The sequence below is a fragment of the Schistocerca gregaria genome, chromosome 2 (assembly GCF_023897955.1).
Source record: "Schistocerca gregaria isolate iqSchGreg1 chromosome 2, iqSchGreg1.2, whole genome shotgun sequence".
Lineage (NCBI taxonomy): Eukaryota > Metazoa > Arthropoda > Insecta > Orthoptera > Acrididae > Schistocerca > Schistocerca gregaria.
In genome coordinates, this window is record NC_064921.1 from 818989879 (window position 1) to 819002224 (window position 12346).

At 41.5% G+C, this 12346-nt stretch overlaps 1 protein-coding gene across 3 annotated transcripts in view; it reads left to right on the top strand.

The window, feature by feature from the left end:
- The window catches only part of LOC126335153 (uncharacterized), a 459220-nt gene that overhangs the window by 164688 nt on the left and 282186 nt on the right, over positions 1 to 12346 (top strand). For 2 of the 3 annotated variants that reach the window (XM_049998124.1, XM_049998125.1), the window contains exon 2: positions 1716 to 1755. The exons of the other annotated variant lie outside the window; for it this stretch is intronic. The gene's annotated coding sequence lies outside the window, so the exon portion shown is untranslated. The remainder of the gene's footprint in view (positions 1 to 1715; positions 1756 to 12346) is intronic. 3 annotated transcript variants of the gene reach the window in all.

Here is a 12346-nt window from a genome sequence, read left to right on the forward strand (position 1 = left end):
TTATGAGGAACTGCTCGACCTTGGACCGCATTCTTTTTTTCTTGTTACTCACTGTCACTGCGTTAGCTGGACTGGAGGTAGCACTCTGAAAGTCAGGAGTGATCCCTTCTGCTTATTTCAAGGAATTTTTTACACTACTGGCGATTAAAACTGCTACTCCACGAAGATGACGTGCTACAGACGCGAAATTTAACCCACAGGAAGACGATGCTGTCATATGCAAATCATTAGCTTTTCAGAGCATTCACACAAGGTTGGCGCCGGGCGCGACACCTACAACGTGCTGACATGAGGAAAGTTTCCAACCGATTTCTCATACACAAACAGCAGATCACCGGCGATGCCTGGTGAAAAGTTGTTGTGATGAATCGTGTAAGGGGGAGAAACTTTGATAACGGTCGGATTGTAGCCTATCGCGATTGCGGTTTATCGTACCGCGACATTGCTACTCGCGTTGGTCGAGATCCAATGGCTGTTAGCAGAATATGGAATCGGTGGGTTCAGGAGGGTAATACGGAACGCCGTGCTGAATCCGAACAGTCTCGTATCACTATCAGTCGAGATGACAGGTATCTTATCCGCATGGCTGTAACGGATCCTGCAGCCACGGCTCGATCCCTGAGTCAACAGATGGGGACGTTCGCAAGAGAACAACCATCTGCGCGAACAGTTCGACGTCGTTTGTAACAGTATGGACTATCAGCTCGGAAACCATGGCTGCGGTTACCCTTGACGCTGCATCACAGACAGGAGCCCCTGCGATGGTGCACTCAACGACGAACCTGGGTGCACGAATGCCAAACGTCATGTTTTCGGATGAATCCAGGTTCTGTTTATAGCATCATGATGGTAGTATTGGAAGCGTGTATTCGTCATCGCCATACTGGCGTATCACCGGGCGTGATGATATGGGGTGCCATTGGTTACACGTCTCGGTCACCTCTTGTTCGCATTGACGGCACTTTGAACAGTTGACGTTACATTTCAGATGTGTTTCGACCAGTAGCTTTACACTTCATTCGATCCCTGCGAAACCCTACATTTCAGCAGGTTAATGCACAACCGCATCTTGCAGGTCCTGTACGGGCCGTTCTGGATACAGAAAATGTTCGACTGCTGGCCTGGCCAGCACATTCTCCAGATCTCTCACCAATTGAAAACGTCTGGTCAATGGTGGCGGAGCCACTGGCTCAATACGCCAGACACTACTCTTCATGAACTGTTGTATCGTGTTGAAGCTGCATGGGCAGCTGTACCTGTACACGCCATCCAAGCTGTGTTTGACTCAATGCCCAGGCATTTCAAGGCCGTCATCACGGTCACAGGTGTTTGTTCTGAGTACTGATTTCTCAGCCTCTATGCACTCAAATTGCGTGAAAATGTAATCACATGTCAGTTCTAGTATAATGTATTTGTCCAATGAATATCCGTTTATCATCTGCATTTCTTCCTGATGTAGCAATATTAATGGCTAGAAGTTTACACTGCCAGGCCCGCGTCTCGTGACGTCTAGCGGACAGTTTCCCATCACATAGAGGTGTTCGGAAACATTTGTTCAGAGAGTGTAATGGCCCGTGATTTTCTAGCAAATTTTCACGCAAAATGAAGCCAAGAGAAATGAATGTCTTACAGATTGTGCGTTCTTTAAACATTATTTTGTTTCATTAGCGATTGGCTGTACTTGAATACCGTTGTAATGTAGTTATTTGTTATAGGGTTTTCGACTGAGAACATTCCATTTGGTTGCCGGAATTGGTAAGTTGTGTGTATATTTCTACGCTTTATGAATTCTTTGTACAAAAAATTAAAAAAACTATGAAAAAGATCTTGGGGAATTTCAGGATTACAAAATGAAGAATATTGCTGTTACTGTTCATATTATAATATTTTATGTTTTTATAACATTTTACAGTTGGTAAAGTAATAATTGCGTAGATTAAAACTGAAGAAACTGCAAAAATGTGGGAAATTAAGGAGATGGGACCTGGATAAACTGAAAGAACCAGAGGTTGTACAGAGTTTCAGGGAGAGCATAAGGGAACAATTGACAGGAATAGAGGAAAGAAATACAGTAGAAGAAGAATGGGTAGCTCTGAGGGATGTAGTAGTGAAGGCAGCAGAGGATAAAGTAGGTACAAAGACGAGGGCTGCTAGAAATCCTTGGGTAACAGAAGAAATATTGAATTTAATTGATGAAAGGAGAAAATATAAACATGCAGTAAATGAAGCAGGCAAAAAGGAATACAAACGTCTCAAAAATGAGATCGACAGGAAGTGAAAAATGGCTAAACAGGGATGGCTAGAGGACAAATGTAAGGATGTAGAAGCTTATCTCACTAGGGGTAAGATAGATACTGCCTACAGGAAAATTAAAGAGACCTTTGGAGAAAGGAGAACCACGTGTATGAATATCAAGAGCTCAGATGGCAGCCCAGTTCTAAGCAAAGAAGGGAAGGCAGAAAGGTGGAAGGAGTATATAGAAGGTTTATACAAGGGCGATGTACTTGAGGACAATATTATGGAAATGGAAGAGGATGTAGATGAAGACTAAATGGGAGATACGATTGCAGTGGTTGGGAAAGGAGTGAGACAGGGTTGTAGCCTCTCCCCGATGTTATTCAATCTGTATATTGAGCAAGCAGTAAAGGAAACAAAAGAAAAATTTGGAGTAGGTATTAAAATTCATGGAGACGAAGTAAATACTTTGAGGTTCGCCGATGACATTGTAATTCTGTCAGAGACGGCAAAGGACTTGGAAGAGCAGTTGAACGGAATGGACAGTGTCTTGAAAGGAGGATATAAGATGAACATTAACAAAAGCAAAACGAGGATAATGGAATGTAGTCAAATTAAATCGGGTGATGCTGAGGGAATTAGACTAGGAAATGAGACACTTAAAGTAGTAAAGGAGTTTTGCTATTTAGGAAGTAAAATAACTGATGATGGTCGAAGTAGAGAGGATATAAAATGTAGACTGGCAATGGCACGGAAAGCGTTTCTGAAGAAGAGAAATTTGTTAACATCGAATATAGATTTATGTATCAGGAAGTCGTTTCTGAAAGTATTTGTTTGGAGTGTAGCCATGTATGGAAGTGAAACATGGACGATAACTAGTTTGGACAAGAAGAGAATAGAAGCTTTCGAAATGTGGTGCTACAGAAGAATACTGAAGATAAGGTGGATAGAGCACGTAACTAATGAGGAGGTATTGAATAGGATTGGGGAGAAGAGAAGTTTGTGGCACAACTTGACTAGAAGAAGGGATCGGTTGGTAGGACATGTTTTGAGGCATCAAGGGATCACAATTTTAGCATTGGAGGGCAGCGTGGAGGGTAAAAATCGTAGAGGGAGACCGAGAGATGAGTACACTAAGCAGATTCAGAAGGATGTAGGTTGCGGTAGGTACTGGGAGATGAAGCAGCTTGCACAGGATAGAGTAGCATGGAGAGCTGCATCAAACCAGTCTCAAGACTGAAGACAACAACAACAACAAAGTAATTGCCAATTCTACATCAGAAGTAAAGAAAATTACGGTGATTCTCTAAGGGAGAAATGTATTCGTGGTACTTTTCTTGCCAAATTCTCATTCAAAAGGTCGTCTTTCTTCTTCGAGGAGTTTGTTGCGTAAGCCAGCTGGATAGTCAATCGTTGTGCGTTTGTAATACCCCATGACGAACCATGGACGTTAATGGATTTCCGCAAATTCCATATAAATGATAAGCAAATTTATTAAAAACAACATCTTTAACTTTGGATAAAGATTATTTATTGTTCGTCTGGTGTTCGGCAGAAACCAGTCTTCAAACATCTGAAAGAGGATATGATGAACATAATCAGACACTCATGACAGTCGTCACGAGAAGTAATAAACAGAGAATAATAGGAGAACAATGAAAGTAAATTTTGTTATTATTTTCTGGAAAATTGGTGCGTTGCGATTCAGACGTCTTAAAGTGTGTTTAGCGTGTGAAGCAGTGATGAATGTTATGAAATGGAGTGATTTTGTTCCTTTTTTTGCTGATGAGATAGATGTAAAAGCTTGAACCTAGAGCTAATCGTACTTGGAATAGCTGTAAAGTGACTGCTGAGCTTATCAGCCCATTTGACTGAGGGATCAGTAACATGGTCGTATTTCCTCACTGCATGATTCACAGCGGAAAGTTTTGGAATGTTGGCACCATCACGTCTCTTATCCGACAAAATACCGACAATAATAATATTTTCCTCCATTAGGATTCAATCCGGCTATCTCCGAGTAGAGAAGTAATGAGCAATAAATGTTACTGGTATCATTTAAAAAAAGAAAAGTAGACTTAAATCGCGCAACTGGCGTCACAGGTCTACAGCAGTGGAAAAGCGTTTAATAAGCAATGTTTGTCGTACTTTGAAACACGTCTGTTACTTTCAGCCTAGTTGCAGACTGTCCGTCTGGAGTACCAAACTGGAAACTATGAAACAGACTAATTATCCGATAACTATGTCCTGCCTTCCTTAAGTCGGGTTCGTCGGTTGGAAGCAAATATATGATAATGATTATGCTTATTCATTACGGATATTTTAGAACCCGTGACTGTTCGATGTAAAAACATAAAACTGCAGCCAGTCACTTTTTTGAAATACTTCTTTATTCATTCCATGGAAAGGTATTCGAAACTTTCCAGGCGTATCGTCAGATGTAGTACAGGAAGTTACATAGTTATTCAAGATAATGTTGGGTGCAGGCTCTGTGACAAGAAGATGGAACATGTTTTGATGCATTACCATGAGTATTGTGTATTTTGATCCAAAATTTAGTTTTGTACTTACTGCGACAATATAGGCGGCTTTTGTTGTCAGTGTCCATCTGTCTGCTTCCATAATGATGGCTAGTTGACACCACATTGCTCACTTTACAGAATATGTATGCATACACACTATAATAAATAAACTTTGCCAGCATCCAGCATGTGCCACACAACTGTTACTTGTTGCAAAGAACTTGACTCAAACATATGACGCAAGGCCTACTTTGCTCAGAGTCATTGTTTTTGTTTACATGTATTAAAGTGGATCTATTGACAAATACTATAATCAAAACTGGCGTTAACATGGAAGCTCAAAATAGAGTAAATAAATAAATTACTACAATAATAAACTTCAAATGATCTAAAGAAGCCTTTTCTTTTATTGCCCTATCTGAAATTTGTACTCGTAGAACATTGCAGTGGTACTGATATGCACAACGGACACATAGAAGCTTGATCCTGAAGTGATGCGAATCTTTCGTCTGTTCTGCTCCCCAGTTGCGGTTCTATTATGTTGTAATGTTACCTAAGTGGGGTACGTGGAGTGGAGTATAGACTGACGAGCCAAAAATAATGACCACATCTCGGTCCACCTTTAGAACGTAATAAAGCATTGATTCTGTTTGACATGGATTCTATAGGTCCTTGGCAGGTTTCCAGAATTTAGTGGCACCAGATGTCTAACCAGTTCACGAAGATAATGTCAAACGGTTCAAATGGCTCTGAGCACTATGGGACTTAACATCTGAGGTCATCAGTGCGCTAGACGTAGAACTCCTTAAACCTAACAAACATAAGGACATCACACACATCCATGCCAGAGGCAGGATTTGAACCTGCGACCGTAGTAGTAGCGCGGTTCCGGACTGAAGCGCCTAGAACCGCTCGGTCACAACAGCCGGCTACGAAGATAGTAGGCTGATGGTTTTCGGACGCGGGACAGGCGCCCGAAAGCGTTCCAGATGTGTTCTGTCGCATTCAAATAAGCATAAATCGGCGAGCAAGACATTAACGTGAGTTTCCAAACCACTGTAGCACGATTCTCACCTTGCACAGTTATCGTGCTGAAGGATGCCATCACCGTCGTGGAAGACATCAGTCATGAAGTAATACAGGTGGTCCCCAATAATATTCACGTAATTCACATCAGTCATGCTGCTTTCGGTTACCATCACAGGTCACATGAGAACTCTGTCGAACGTCCCTCATCATGTAATGACTCCATGGTGCGATGCATAGCTCCAGCAGGTGTTCGCCTGGATGACCGCGTATCTGCACACGACCGTCGAGCTGTCGTAACGAGGAACGTGATTCGTCCGAGCTCGTGGCAAGGTTCCATTGAACCATGGACAGTTCTCCATTATTGTGGACCAATGCAAACGTAGTCCATGTCGTTAGAACAACATGGAAAGACATAGGAGTCGTTTGCTGCGGGACTGCACCTTGAAAGGTAAACGCTGAACGGTGAGCTGCGAAACACTTCGCCGATCAGCTTTCCCGGTTCCGAGATGCTCGCTCCCAGAAGCCAGGCCGTAATACGAGGGCATTCAGTAAGTAATGCAGCACATTTTATTCTGAAAGCAGGTTAGTTTTATTCAGGATTCCAGTACACCATATTATTCCCCACTAGTTTGGCTACAAAAACCTATTTTTCAACATAATCTCCGTTCAGCGCGACTGCCTTACGCCTCCTTACTGGGAGGGCTGTATGCCAGCATGATAGTATTATACAGGTCGGCCTCGCAGCAGACATCTTTCTGCATCAGTAACCTGCCCATCATTCACTTACAGCTTTCCTCGAAGTGCATCTTTCATGGGACCAAGCAGATGGAAGTCGGAAGGTGCGACATCCGGTCTGTAGTCTGGCTGAGGAAGAACAGTCCAGAGAACTTTTGTGAGCTCCTCTCGGGTGCGAAGCCTTGCGTGAGGTGTTGCGTTGTATGGAGAAGGAGAAATTCGCTTGCGTTTTTGCGGTAATGAACACACTGAAGTCCAACGTTGCACGAGTCACAATTGCGTGCGGCCAGCCGGCACGCGGGAGATCGGACAGGTTTTTGCGACGTTATTGCAATAATGACCGACGCTTCGCCCAACGGTTCACCGTGCTTTTGTTCACTACCAGGTCTCTGATGACGTTCTACAAACGCCTGTGAGTATCTGCGCTGGTCCGGTTTTCCGCCAAAAGAAACTCAGTGATAGCTGTCTGTTTGAAACTCATCTGCGTAGCAGACGCAAATTTGAAGGCTACGTATAGCGTCGCCGCCTGTCAGTAATTCATGATAGTATATGAGCTGAAGCGGCTGTATTCTACCATGTCCTACAGCAAATTCCGCATTTTTCAGCCGAAATTGTCCGAGTAAAAAAATCTGTCACTTCATATAATGAACAACCCTCGTAATACGCCCTTCGTCAAAGCCGATTGTGTCATTAGGTTTCCCCATTTGCGGTTCTTATAGTCGCTACAATGATACAACATACATTTCTGCTCCTCTTATATACCGGGTATCAAAAAGTCAGCATAAATTTGAAAACTGAATAAATCACGGAATAATGTAGATAGAGAAGTACAAATTGACACACATGCTTGGAATGACATGGGGTTTTATTAGAACCAAAAAAATACGAAAGTTCAAAAAATGTCTGACAGATGGCGCTTCATCTGATCAGAATAGATAAAATTAGCATAACAAAGTAGGTCAAAGCAAAGATGATGCTCTTTACAGGAAATGCTCCATATGTCCACCATCATTCCTCAACAATAGCTGCAATCGAGTAGTAATGTGAACAGCACTGCAAAGCATGTCCGGAGTTATGGTGAGGCATTGGCGTCGGATGTTGTCTTTCAGCATCCCTAGAGATGTCGGTCGATCACGGCACACTTGCGACTTCAGCTAACCCCAAAGCCAATAATTGCAAGGCCTGAGGTTTGGGGACCGGGGAGGCCAAGCATGACGAAAGTGGCGGCTGAGCACACGATCATCACCAAACGACGCGCGCAAGAGATCTTTCACGCGACTAGCAATATGGGGCGGAGAGCCATCCTGCATAAATATCGTACGTTCCCACAAGTGTTTATCACCCAGGCTGGGGATGATGCGATTCTGTAACATATCGGCGTACCTCTCACCCATCAAGGTAGCAGTTACAAAACCAGAATCACGCATTTCCTCGAAGAAAAAAGGTCCGATAACGGTAGATGTGGTAAATCCAACCCATACCGTGACTTTCTCGTCGTGCAATGGAGTTTCCACGACAGTTCTAGGATTTTCGGTAGCCCAAGTTCTGCAACTGTGGGCGTTGACAGACCCTCGGGGCTTGAAATGAGTTTCGTCGGTCCACAACACATTACTCAACCAATCGTCATCTTCCACCATCTTTTGAAACGCCCACACTGCAAATGCCCTCCACTTTACTAAATCGCCAGGTAATAGTTCATGACGCCGCTGGATTTTGTACGGATAGCATCGGAGGGTACGCTTAAGTGCCAACCAAACAGTAGTGTATGGAATGCCGGTGCGACGTGCGACTGCACGAGCGCTGACTTCCCCGTGCATAGGCGAACCCGCTACAGTCTCCATTTCTTCCTGAACTGTCTCAGAAACATTACGTCTTGTGCTCGGTCGGCCACTACGGAATCTATCGTCTAAACAACTCGTGGCTTCGAATTTCGAAATCATTCTCGCCACAGCTGCATTTGTCAACGGATCTTTACCCGTTCGAATCCCCTTCCTATCGCGATAGAATCGTAACGCTGAAATAGCACATACCTCATTCTGATAATACAACTTCACTAAAAGCACCTTTTCAGGTAACGTCAAAATGTTGCGACTGCTGGCGCATCTGATTCTCATTACAGCTCCTTTCATACACGATTGTCATGCGCAGTCACTGACGTTTTGCTGTCCACCGCCATGTGTCGGACATTTTGTGAACTTTGTTGTTTTTTTTGTTCTAATAAAACCACATGTCATTCCAAGCATGTGTGTCAATTTTTACCTCTCTACTTACATTATTCCGTGGTTTATTAAGTTTTCAAATTTATGCTGACTTCTTGATCACCCGGTACTTTCCTTACTAGATCACGTGCTCACAAAGCGATCAGGTGGCATTTAATCTGACGATGGGGAATGACCATAATGTTTTGATTCATCAGGTATCTGTGTTGCTAGTGATAACAAGCGAAGCTTTTTACATTGTGAATACTTGCCCTCTATGCGGATCTTCAAAAACAACGGCTGGGAACGTTATTTTCAATAAATCACGAGAACATTGCTCCGAAGACGCTTACAAAGAAGTTTTCGTTTCTGAGGTGAGCACGAACTTTTCCCGTCTGTCTTGGTCCAGCATTTGCGAAGATGGTAACACACAACATTTCTAGTATGTCTCCGCGCAAGTGATATATTTGACAGGTTTATGCGGACGTTCTACGGGGAGCGCAGAAGACGAAAAGGCTGAACTATTGCTGGCTAACGTCGACATCCTTGGGCTGCAAATAGCAGTCTCACCTTCTCAAAAATATTCTTGCACAGCCCCAGTCATATCGCCGTTCTGGTTATAATCAGCCTACGAAAGGAAGTCTCATCATCTTTACAGTTTAATGTTATGAAATTTGTGCTGTTATCTTCTTGTTCCTCCTTTTCGTGCTATGGCTGGGGATTCTTCTCTCGAGGTAAACAGTTGTAATTGGCTAAATCGCCGATAAGCTCTATTTTTTTGACGTCTTCATCTACATCTACATTTATACTCCGCAAGCCACCCAACTGTGTGTGGCGGAGGGCACTTTACGTGCTACTGTCACCTCTTTCTTCTGTCTTTGAAATTCTGGCTATATGAGTTCCCCACCTTTGTCTCCTGCAGAGCTAAGATTTTCAAGGAAGTCGACCAACTCAGAAAGAACGACATTGTAAGTAGAGTTTTCTAACGAAATTGTAAGTCTCTGTAGAATTTTCCTTTGGGTTAATTTTCTTGTTGTGCATCTCATTCCCATCCCTGAAGTCTGCATTTCCTCATTTCTTTCATTTCTTTGATTCAGTTCCTCCAATAATTTGTGTACCACGTCGGAACTGTATAGAGCACGTTTTATAGTACTTTTCTGTTGTGTTCCAGTTGGCCAATTTGTATAGCGTAAGACGCAGAGTGCTAGTATCAAAGCCGAATTTATAAAGCATCTATAGGCTGAACTTGTGGTGCAGTCACTAGGAGGACAAATGTAGTGGTACCTTACATATAACAATAGCATTTTAGATCACTTTTCGAACTAAAGCCTAAAAAGAGGCATTTAAGTTTTAGTACTTAATTGTAAAAATGTTTGCTACACAAATTATGATACACTGATGAAAATTAAAACAATTGAGTTTTAAATTGAGGAGAGCAGGAAGCCCAGGGTCATACCAGAATTCTCAAAACAGACCACTAGCATACAAAATGTCATCAAAATTTCTCCTGAAGAGCTGACGAAACTTTAGATGAACACCCGGGTGGATTTCTAAAGGGAGCACTGTGCAAAAAAATAGATTTTTAATTTAAAGTCAATAATTCACTGTAGAATGTTAACTACGAAAACTATAATAGCTTCATTTATTGATTTCACGAAAGCATTTGATTCTGTAGACAAAGAAACAATATATAAAGTCGGTAGAGAATCTGGTGTTACAGCAAAATAAGCAAACATAATTTGTGAAACTCTAACCAATAATGTTAAATTGATGGGAGAAGTATCCCCACCATTTGAAGAAAAAACCAGTGTTAGACAAGGGGAGGCTATTTTTATTGTTTAATTGCCTGGCAGAAGAAATTGTAAAGATCTAGAATTTGGAGCTAAAAAATGATAGAACGGAAGAAATATTTTTGGCAAGATAATCAAATGGAATTAAGGTAAACCGCCGGGATTTTGGAAACGATTTTTTAACACCTTCAGATAACTTGACAGAAGCAGTAACTAAAATAAATCATCTAGAAAAAATATCAAAAGCCAACAAATATTAAAAAAACGAAAACACAAATAGGTGAAATAGAACTACTTAGTGAGTTTAAATATCTTGGAGCAATCATCCAGCATAATGGACGAGAAAAAAGTTCAATATATACAAGACTTAACAAAATGAAAACTCACATGTCTGACAAAAAAATCTGCAACAAAGATATACATCTAGAAAAACAAAAGTAAAACACTGTACCACAGTGGTAAAACAAGATTTTTTATATGAATGTGAAGGCTTAATGAATAAATATAAGCAGGAGAGAATAGAGGCGCTTGAAAATAACGGATCCAATACCAATTACAGTTGGTTGGAAAATAAGAAAAAGCGAGGTGATATATAAAAATATAGACAAAATATCAGAACTATTGGCAGAGTAGAGATTAATCGTCTTGGGGCACATCTAACAAACGAATGAAATAAGGCTAGCAAAATAAATATCCCCGTACTTCTGGACGAAGAAATAGACTAGAGCATGGATTACAGAAATAAGAAAAGAACTAGAAAGAAACATCAAAGTATCGTAAATAATAGAAAAGACCTTTTTCTATAATATTAAAGTGAGAAGCCGGCCGATGTGGCCGAGCTGTTCTAGGCGCTTCAGTCTGGAACCGTACGACCGCTACGCTCGCAGGTTAGAATCCTGCCTCGGGCATGGATGTGTGTGATGTCCTTAGGTTAGTTAGGTTTAAATAGTTCTCAGTTCTAGGCGACTGATGACCTCAGATGTTAAGTCCCATAGTGCTCAGAGCCATTTGAACGATTTACATTTAGAAGGCTTTCAAGTCCTAAGGGATAAGAAATCTGGAACGCAGAAATAAAAGCACAACAGGAAAAAAATTAAGGAGTTTTGAAAAAAAATAGGAAACAATAATAAAGAAATAAGAGAAACTGAAACTGGTGCTTCAGCATAGTTGGTCAATATGAAGATAAGAAAAAAGAATTCAAATGAATAAGTCATTCAATACGACGTATTACCATCACTATGAATAAGTATTTAAAAAGAGAGAGAGAGAGAGAGAGAGAGAGAGAGAGAGAGCAACAAATTGAGACTGACGTCGATGCAAAAATGAGTATTTCAGTGTTAAATAAACACTTTGTAACTATTGCCAAACATGTATTTAGCAAACTAAACCTAACAAAAGGAAGGAACCAACGAAGCAAATTTTACCAATATTTCATTCAAATACAGTACTTTCCCAAATAATAAGTCTTAAAAATGAAAGTCTTAGGTAACCCGATTGGCAATTTGGTTTGATCACACATTTCATTAGTAAGGAAGCTACTTACAATGTCTTCATAGCTTACAATTTCATCTATAATGCTAAGGCAAATGTCAGACCTGTCTTCTAACACAGTTACACGACTGCTTTTGGTCAACCTCAGTTTTTCCATTGCTGTGTTTTTCGGGTTCTGGTTTGGACGTTGTAAGACGCGAAACAAATCTAATTTTTTCTCGAAAACCAGCTCATTTCATACTGCCAAAATTCCGTTGACAACTCTCTTAAAAGCCTTAACGGTTCTGCCAGCTGAAGCGCCATATGTTCTACCGGGCATCGCGGGCAAATCCACCCCGGGGAGCGC